Source organism: Gymnoscopelus braueri (genome assembly GCF_963280865.1).
Source record: "Gymnoscopelus braueri genome assembly, chromosome: 2".
NCBI classification, from domain to species: domain Eukaryota; kingdom Metazoa; phylum Chordata; class Actinopteri; order Myctophiformes; family Myctophidae; genus Gymnoscopelus; species Gymnoscopelus braueri.
The window spans coordinates 23,584,343-23,592,882 of NC_137604.1; the positions used below are offsets into that span (position 1 = coordinate 23,584,343).

The 8,540-nt window shown below is 38.8% G+C and overlaps 1 protein-coding gene across 1 annotated transcript in view; it reads right to left on the bottom strand.

Moving 5' to 3' along the window:
* The window catches only part of palm3 (paralemmin 3), a 58,256-nt gene extending 55,020 nt beyond the window's left edge, over positions 1 to 3,236 (bottom strand). The window contains exon 1 of the mRNA XM_080419292.1: positions 2,843 to 3,236. The gene's annotated coding sequence lies outside the window, so the exon portion shown is untranslated. The remainder of the gene's footprint in view (positions 1 to 2,842) is intronic.
* Between the last annotated feature and the right edge of the window lie 5,304 nt (positions 3,237 to 8,540).

Below are 8,540 nucleotides of genomic sequence, written 5' to 3' on the forward strand. Positions count from 1 at the left end.
ATATAGTATAGTTTGTTGATTACCTTTGATGCATTAATTGTCCTTAAATTGTCACTTTACTGTCATCTAGGGACCCCCCCAAAAAATCATGTGGGGAGGGGACCCCCCTGGGGGTCCCGATCCGCAGGTTGAGAACCACTGTCATAAAGGAAAAGACCCTACCCTACCATAGAAATGTATATATACAGTGTATACAGTGTATAAGAGAAGATAGTACCAGTCAGGAAGCTGAGACTAGCCGGGCGGTCACTGACACCTGTCCACTCCCTGCCAAAAAGCTAGTACTACTGTGGGAACCAACACACGGCGTCCATCAAAGGGGCTGTGCCACACCTACACCTACGTGGATGTGCTAAAGAAAGATGATGGTGCTGAGAGAACAAAGAAGCTAACCAGGTGTATGAAGAATGGAGATGACTGGAGACACCGATAAGAGGGTTTGTCTGAGGACGACTTAGAAAAGACAGAGGATGTTGGGCTGTGAGGCTATTGCAAGTGGGCCCCCAAATAATTGGAAAAACACTTAGAATCTATTGATTATATCATATTGAACAAACATTAATGTAAAAATAAATCAGTATTTTTTTTCCCCCATTAAAACCTTGAAAAGTGCATTTCCATTTGGATACTGATAAATAGGAAACATGAACGTCGATTCCATTGATCCAAGCTGGAGCACAGCACAATCAATGTATTGATCATTAAAATAAGCATGCTCTGAGGATGCACGTGGGCCACTAACACTTGATATTTCAAGTGGGCCCTGATCCAAGAAAAGGTTGGGAACCAGCGCTACATTATGGTAATGTCTTCCACCACCACACTCCTGCCTGAGCTGGTACAGCACAATAACATAATTAACAATAACAATAATAATAAAAAACTTTATTGTAATTGTATAGCACTTTTCTCAGACTGCTTACAGCCATAAAATAGCAACAAAACAAAACAGCCACACCATGCCGTCCACATATTACTAAGTACTATAACAGTACTGGAGCGGCTTGTCTCTTTGGCTGTAGAGACATTTCTGACCTGAGCACTGATCCCAGGTCAGTATTTGTACTCTCTGAAGCTTTATGCTCAGATGCAGTGGTGGAAAAAAGTACTAAATATTTTTACTTAAAGTAAAAGTACCAATACCACAATGTAGAAATACTCTGTTACAAATAAAAGTCTGGTGTTCAAAATGTACTTGAGTAAAAGTACCATGGTATTCACATTAAAATATACCTAAGTACTGAAAGTAAAAGTACTCATTATGCAGAAGGTCCCATTTCACAAGTTTCCAAATGTATAAAAATACTTTGAAAATAGCAGATCTACAAGGTCACGTGTTGTGAGCTTGTAGATCGGCTATTTTCAAATAACCTACGTATACATAGGGCTGAAGTGGTTAATGCATGTTTTGTAATAATAATCAAAATCTACAAAGTAACTAGTAACTAAAGTTTTCAAGTGGAGTAGAGTAAAAAGTATAATATTTGCCTCTGAGAGGTAGCGGAGTAGAAGTAAAAGTATTGAAAATTTGAACCACTCCAGGTTTTGAGGAATTTACATTCCTCAAAAGTGCACTGAAGTACAGTACTTGAGTAAGTGTACTTAGTTACTTTCCACCACTGCTCAGATGATCGCTGCCTGAGTTTTAATCATCTTACAGTAGTCGTGCTCATCACTTCTCAGACTGTACTGAAGTTCAATTATATGACCAATAAGCACCATATCAGCATAGCTACTACAGCTACCTTTTAAACTGTTAAGATGCATTTTTAAAGAGCAGAAAGTAGCTACAGGTTTGTCCCAAGAGGCTCACAGAGCCAGGAGGGGCAATTAGGTGAGCAACACCCCCTACAAAAATGCCCCGAAGCCCTCCAAGCCTTTTTCAAGCTGACTTGTAACTATGGAGTCAAAGCCTCCTGCTGGGTGCCCTGAAAATAAACCTCTACATACATGCCCTGTGTGTGTGTGTGTGTGTGTGTGTGTGTGTGTGTGTGTGTGTGTGTGTGTGTGTGTGTGTGTGTGTGTGTGTGTGTGTGTGTGTGTGTGTGTGTGTGTGTGTGTGTGTGTGTGTGTGTACACACTAATAAATAGCTGTTAGCCCAGTAAGCCCACCTCTAGCTGTGAGTTTGAAATGCTGACAGTTTTCAGTTTTTCTGTGAGAGTGTGTGTGTGTGTGTGTGTGTGTGTGTGTGTGTGTGTGTGTGTGTGTGTGTGTGTGTGTGTGTGTGTGTGTGTGTGTTGTGTGTGTGTGTGTGTGTGTGTGTCAACCATAACACAGCATACTTTTGGATTCAAAAACCTTAGTTAGTTAATCACAAGACTTTGCAGTTTGCACTCAGTAAAAAAGAAGAAGAAAGTTGAACATCCATTAAAGAGTCACATTCAACCCCTTGCATTAATAAGTAAGCTTACTTTGTATTAATGCTTTACAGAGGTCAACCAACTCACACAGCTGGCCAGGAACTGGGATCATTTCCACGACATGGCACACTTTTCAGATTAAGGTGTCACCCCAAGGACATCCACACAGAAGTGGTGGAAAAAGTACACACATTTTAACTGCAGTAAAAGGAATACTGCAATGTAGAAATAAAAAAGTTTTGAATTCTGAATTTACTCGAGTAAAAGTACAAAAGTATTAGTATAAAAATGTACTTACAGTACCAAAAGTAGTACTCATTATGCACCTTAAAATATTACTTAAGTACAATAATGTACTTAAGTTACTTTCCACCACAGCACAGGACATCGTGCACTGTTGGAACAGGCAACACAGATAGACACTGCAACATGCTCCCAAAAACAGCCCAAATTACAGTATATGACATTATGACACTCTTACCTGTTCCTTCTCTCTGGGCCAGTTGATATTCTAGTCCAATAAAATATTCACAACGAAACGACTGTACAGTCAAACAAGATGAAACAACGTCGTCCCACACTTCTATAAACTGTGGTGGAGGGAAGGAAAAAAAAGAAAAAACAATCCCCTCTATGCAGCTGAACACCTGAGAAGGCTCTCTCTCTCTCTCTCTCTCTCTCTCTCTCTCTCTCTCTCTCTCTCTCTCTCTCTCTCTCTCTCTCTCTCTCTCTCTCTCTCTCTCTCTCTCTCTCTCTCTCGTCACATGAGTTCGGGACACACACGACAATGATGTCGTTTAGTTTATATAGGGCTGTAAAAAGTTAGTTTCAAAGACGGGAGTCGCGGTTTTATGACACGAGGAAAAGTCTCTCTCTCTCTCTCTTCTATCAGCAGGTCACTTTCCCTCCGTCCTAGAAGCTAGACGTCTGTCTGTCTGTCTGTCTATCTATCTGTCTGTCCGTGTCGGTCTCTCTGTCCAGTCGGTGGTTACCTGACTCTAGTCATTAGGCCAGCCCTCTACCAAGAAGCACACACCCCCAATGGTGGAAAGTAACCGAGTACTAGTACTTGAGTACTTTTACTTTACGTGAGTATAGCCTATTATTTTTTTTGGGGATACTGCAGATCAATGGTGTAAAGTAACTAAGTACATTTACTCAAGTACTTAAGTACAATTTTGAGGTATTTCTTTTTACTTTATTCGAGTATTTCCAATTTTCAATATGCCCACTTTTACCTCCACTGCACTACATCTCAGAATCAAATATTGTACTTGTACTCCACTACAATTATTTGAAAACTTAAGTTACTAGATACTTTGCAGATATTCAATAATGTATTACAAAACAATACTTTTGTTGAAAAATGTACTTCTTCCATTACTGCTGCAGATTTAGATATTTATCATAAAACATACATTAACCGCATAAGTGCTATTTTATACTTTGAGTGCTATTCGAAAATAGGCAATCTATCTAACTCCAAACATGTACATGTGTCTGATTGCGGTGTATGTTCGAAAATATACTCAGAACAGAACCAAAGTTAAAGTAGGTGTCAAATTTTGAATAGAGGCCTTTAACTAAACAGAATATTTCTGTCTTGTGGTAATGGTAAAACATCTGATTCAGCTATTCTTCCACCACTGCACACTGATGGTCCATTGTGGAACCTTGGGCCGTCAACCTTTACTTTATAGAGTGCAGTCAGAAGACAGGCCTTGATAGCCACAGCGTTGATATACTGAATGTAATAGATAAGAACTTCAGAATTCTCCAGGCGCTCAACCGAACGCTTGTTTGCATGCAGACTTAGATGTGGAGCGAATTGCCTTCGTGATATATCAGGTCGTATTGTTTTAATATCATTAATTTGCTGTTCTTTTATTCACATAGTATAGAGGGAATCTCCCTTGTTTGTCAATAAAGATGCCTTGCGCATGTAAAAGGTAATTTCTGTGTATGTCGTCTATAAACTGGACTTTAGGGTTTATTGAACCAAGAGTGACAGCTCTGTCATGGCACATCAGCTGGTGACCCCGACCGTGACCCTGTCCAGTCCAGACGACCGCTGGATCCATAAGATCCAAATAACAATTCGCCCATACACTATGTGCTACAATTCCTTGGGGCCCCAGGAAGGGTACACGCGGTGCTATATGTGAATTGTATTATACCAAATTTAGGTCAATTATTAAAGACAATGTGTAAATATGATTGCATACATGTGAAGTCACCACTGAACAGCAGATTGAATGACCTTTGTGTTTAATACTTAGGCTCTGTACTTCCTATACCCCATGATGTCCTGTTAGCGTGGCTGGGTGGACCGAGTTGATCCTCCCAGCAACTGTCTCTGTATATGTTTATGAGACCACCGGAGACACCCCGACGTTTTTTTTACACGGATGTTTAACTATCAGCTGTTACTATCAGTTATTTGTCTTTATTTATATATATATTCATGTCAAGGCCTCCAGAATAACCCACGATTCAACTTGGGTGTTCGAGCAATGCATGGCTATATATATAAATATATGGATTTATTTTTGTTGTACCTCGAAATACCACTTTTTCACGCTTTGGTTTTCGGTGCGGGTGAAATGATCTAATATTAGTTTTACACTAGATGTAGGGGGTTTGTCTGTGTGCCTGCATGAATATATCCTTACAATTGTCATAATGTACTAATAGTTTACTGAGACACTACACTGTTTCTCTGTATTCTGTGGTCCAATAGTTTACTGAGACACTACACTGTTTCTCTGTATTCTGTGGTCCAATAGTTTACTGAGACACTACATTGTTTCTCTGTATTCTGTGGTCCAATAGTTTACTGAGACACTACACTGTTTCTCTGTATTCTGTGGTCCAATAGTTTACTGAGACACTACACTAAGTGGGCTTTACACGGCTCTCTAAACCGCAAATCACAACGGGTACATGGGAGAAGATAGCGTGTAGACTAAGTTGTGTACGTTATGTGTCGTTAGGTTATATTATGTGAAAGCTGAGACTGCGGCTAAGAAAATACTACAGGTTATATTATGTGAAAGCTGAGACTGCGGCTAAGAAAATACTACAGGTTATATTATGTGAAAGCTGAGACTGCGGCTAAGAAAATACTACAGGTTATATTATGTGAAAGCTGAGACTGCGGCTAAGAAAATACTACAGGTTATATTATGTGAAAGCTGAGACTGCGGCTAAGAAAATACTACAGGTTATATTATGTGAAAGCTGAGACTGCGGCTAAGAAAATACTACAGGTTATATTATGTGAAAGCTGAGACTGCGGCTAAGAAAATACTACAGGTTATATTATGTGAAAGCTGAGACTGCGGCTAAGAAAATACTACAGGTTATATTATGTGAAAGCTGAGACTGCGGCTAAGAAAATACTACAGGTTATATTATGTGAAAGCTGAGACTGCGGCTAAGAAAATACTACAGGTTATATTATGTTTAAGCTGAGACTGCCGCTAAGGGGCGACCCCAAAAATACTACAGGTTACATGCACGTTATGTTTAGCTCCAGCATCCGAGCGAGGTGACGTGAACGGCTGGCTCTGCAGCCTAGGGTTGCCCCCTAATTAGTACTACAGTGTGTCATATATGTTGTCTTTATATGTATGTTATATGTACGTCATCCGAATGAATGAAGGCCTCTGTAAGTCCTGTCTGTTTGTTTGTTGTTGTTTTTTTAAGGAGCATCCACTAGTCTACACCTTAGTGGAGACTATTCTTCCTGAGCTCCAGGTTTGTGTTTAAGTACAGTCTTGAGGTATTGTTACTTTAAAAAGCCCTTACAGCTATCTGTATTTTTACTTCCACTGCATACATCTCAGAGGCAGACAGTGTGCTTCTGCCCCTGCAAAACACCTTGAGAACGTTGGTAACTGTTTACTTTGAAGTGGTAGATAATTGCTGCAGAACCACTTCAGCCCTGCATACAGCTCAGCCATTTGGAAATTGCCGATCTACAAGCTCACAAGCTATTTCATCTCAAGCACTTCGTGCTTGTGGATCTGCTATTTTCAAAGGGAAACTTGTGCATGTTAAATCTGAGAAATTGTGAATGGGGACAGGCTGCCTATTACTGTAAACACTTCTCACGTTGGTGTCTCACTCCACTCCGATACCATTTTTTGTTTTTGGTACTTTGACCCAAGTACATGTCAGTGGATAGTGTAATCTGCTCCGTAAGCATTTTGTTTAGAGATTTTGTCCTGCTTAGGAATTTAAACAAGGAAGATAACCGCCTGCACGGGGTTCAGTGGTGGAAGCCAAGGTCACGAAGTACATTTACTCAAGTGTTCTACTTGAGTACATTTTGAGGGTCCCATTTTGTATCTCACTAGAGTGGTTCCAGTTTTCAATACTTTTACTTCTACTTAAGTGTACATTTCAGAAGCCGACATTGTACATTTACTCCAGTATGATTACTGGAAACCGTGGCTGTTTAGGCTAGCTCAATAGTGACTCATTGTGCTAGTAGAATCTGCTATTGTTGTTAGAGTTATGAACAGTCTGAAATACGCTATAACTATGATTCGTAATCCCAGAAATTAAGGACACAGATAACTAGGGAGTGGTAGCCCTTAGATTAAAAGATTGGAGTCAGTTATTTTGGAAAATGGAAAAAGAGGAAAAAAGCGAGGAGAGAAATATGATGTTCAAATAAATTAGTTTCTTCAGAGAATTCTGCAAAAAAAAAAAAGAAAAAAAATAGCTTCCATACAGTAAGTGAGTCACTCCCCTCAGAGAGAGAGAGAGAGAGAGAGCCTGGCGCAGCACTATAGAAAAAAGGGGGGACCCTGTGAACTGATCAGATCTTATATGCAGAAATAATGTACTGTGACCAAACTAAGCGTTATCCGTAATAATTGTATCAATTTGTAGATCTGCTATTTTCGTTAAATTTTATGCACAGTCTGCAATATGTTGTATACCTATGATTTGTATAATCCCAAAAACCAACAGTTTACTTTCTTAGAAGTGACCAGACCAGAAACAACATGCAAGTGCACTAAGGTGACTAAATGATTGTTGACTATGAACTGAATATCAGTAAAAAAAAATATATATATAATAATAATAAAGAGAAAAGCCAATTTGACCGTGTGGTTAAGTAAGTAGAGTGTAAGTGTAAAATAAATAGGTTATATTTAAAATAAGTAATAATAATAATTATTATTATTATAATAATTTTAAGAATGTAACAGTGGACAGAAAGCCCAAACGCTTCTATGTATTGTTACATTAGTATATCTATATTTTTTTGTTATTACAACTATCTCAGACTTTAGAAATGGGTTGGTTTCACATTCGAGGACTGCAACACTGGTTGGCGGACGGTCATTTCTTTCTATGAACTGGAAACATGCAGTGGAAGGCCCTATAATTCTGTCTGATCGACATGCTGAGGCAGAGGGGCACCAACATTGCAAACTGCAGTGTTCACGAGACTCACTTCCGATGACACCTATGGCATCCAGAGAGCAAGCCTTGGGAAAGCTTGCGTGACTTTTGACAAACTTTTATCTGTTACAGACACTGGAACTACTATGCCATGGAGAAGGACACACTTTCTAAGCAAGAAGTGGGAATATCTGAAGCAAGGTTGACTTACTGCTAATCGTTGTTGTTGGGGCCTCGACATGTGTAAACAAATACATTTTCTATCGCTCTGGGTGGGACACAATAAAAAAAAAAATATATATTCTTTTTTACAAATAACATACACTAGAGAGGAGACAAACATGATACTTATTAGAGATTAAGTGGAATTTAAAACAAATGTATTTCTGCTTTAACAAACAAACAATTAGTTGCACTAATATATTATAGAGTAAACCTGATTTTGACTCGCATAGATTAAAGTTTCAAAAGATCACATAATACTATTTCACCAGTAGTAATATAATATTACATCTGATGTATAGTGACATCATAGACTAAAATAACTATAATAGCTTAATCAGAGAAAACAACCAAATTGAAGTGAAACTGTTGTAATGTGTAGTGTTAAATAGAATGCCACAATCAAACTATATATATATTCAAATTAAACTAAATTATACAGGCCAATGTCAAATTAGTTAACTGAACGGAAACATGCTGTGTGCGTGTTGGCTCTTTTTGTGCTCTGGCTTGATTTGATTCACATACAGCGAAGT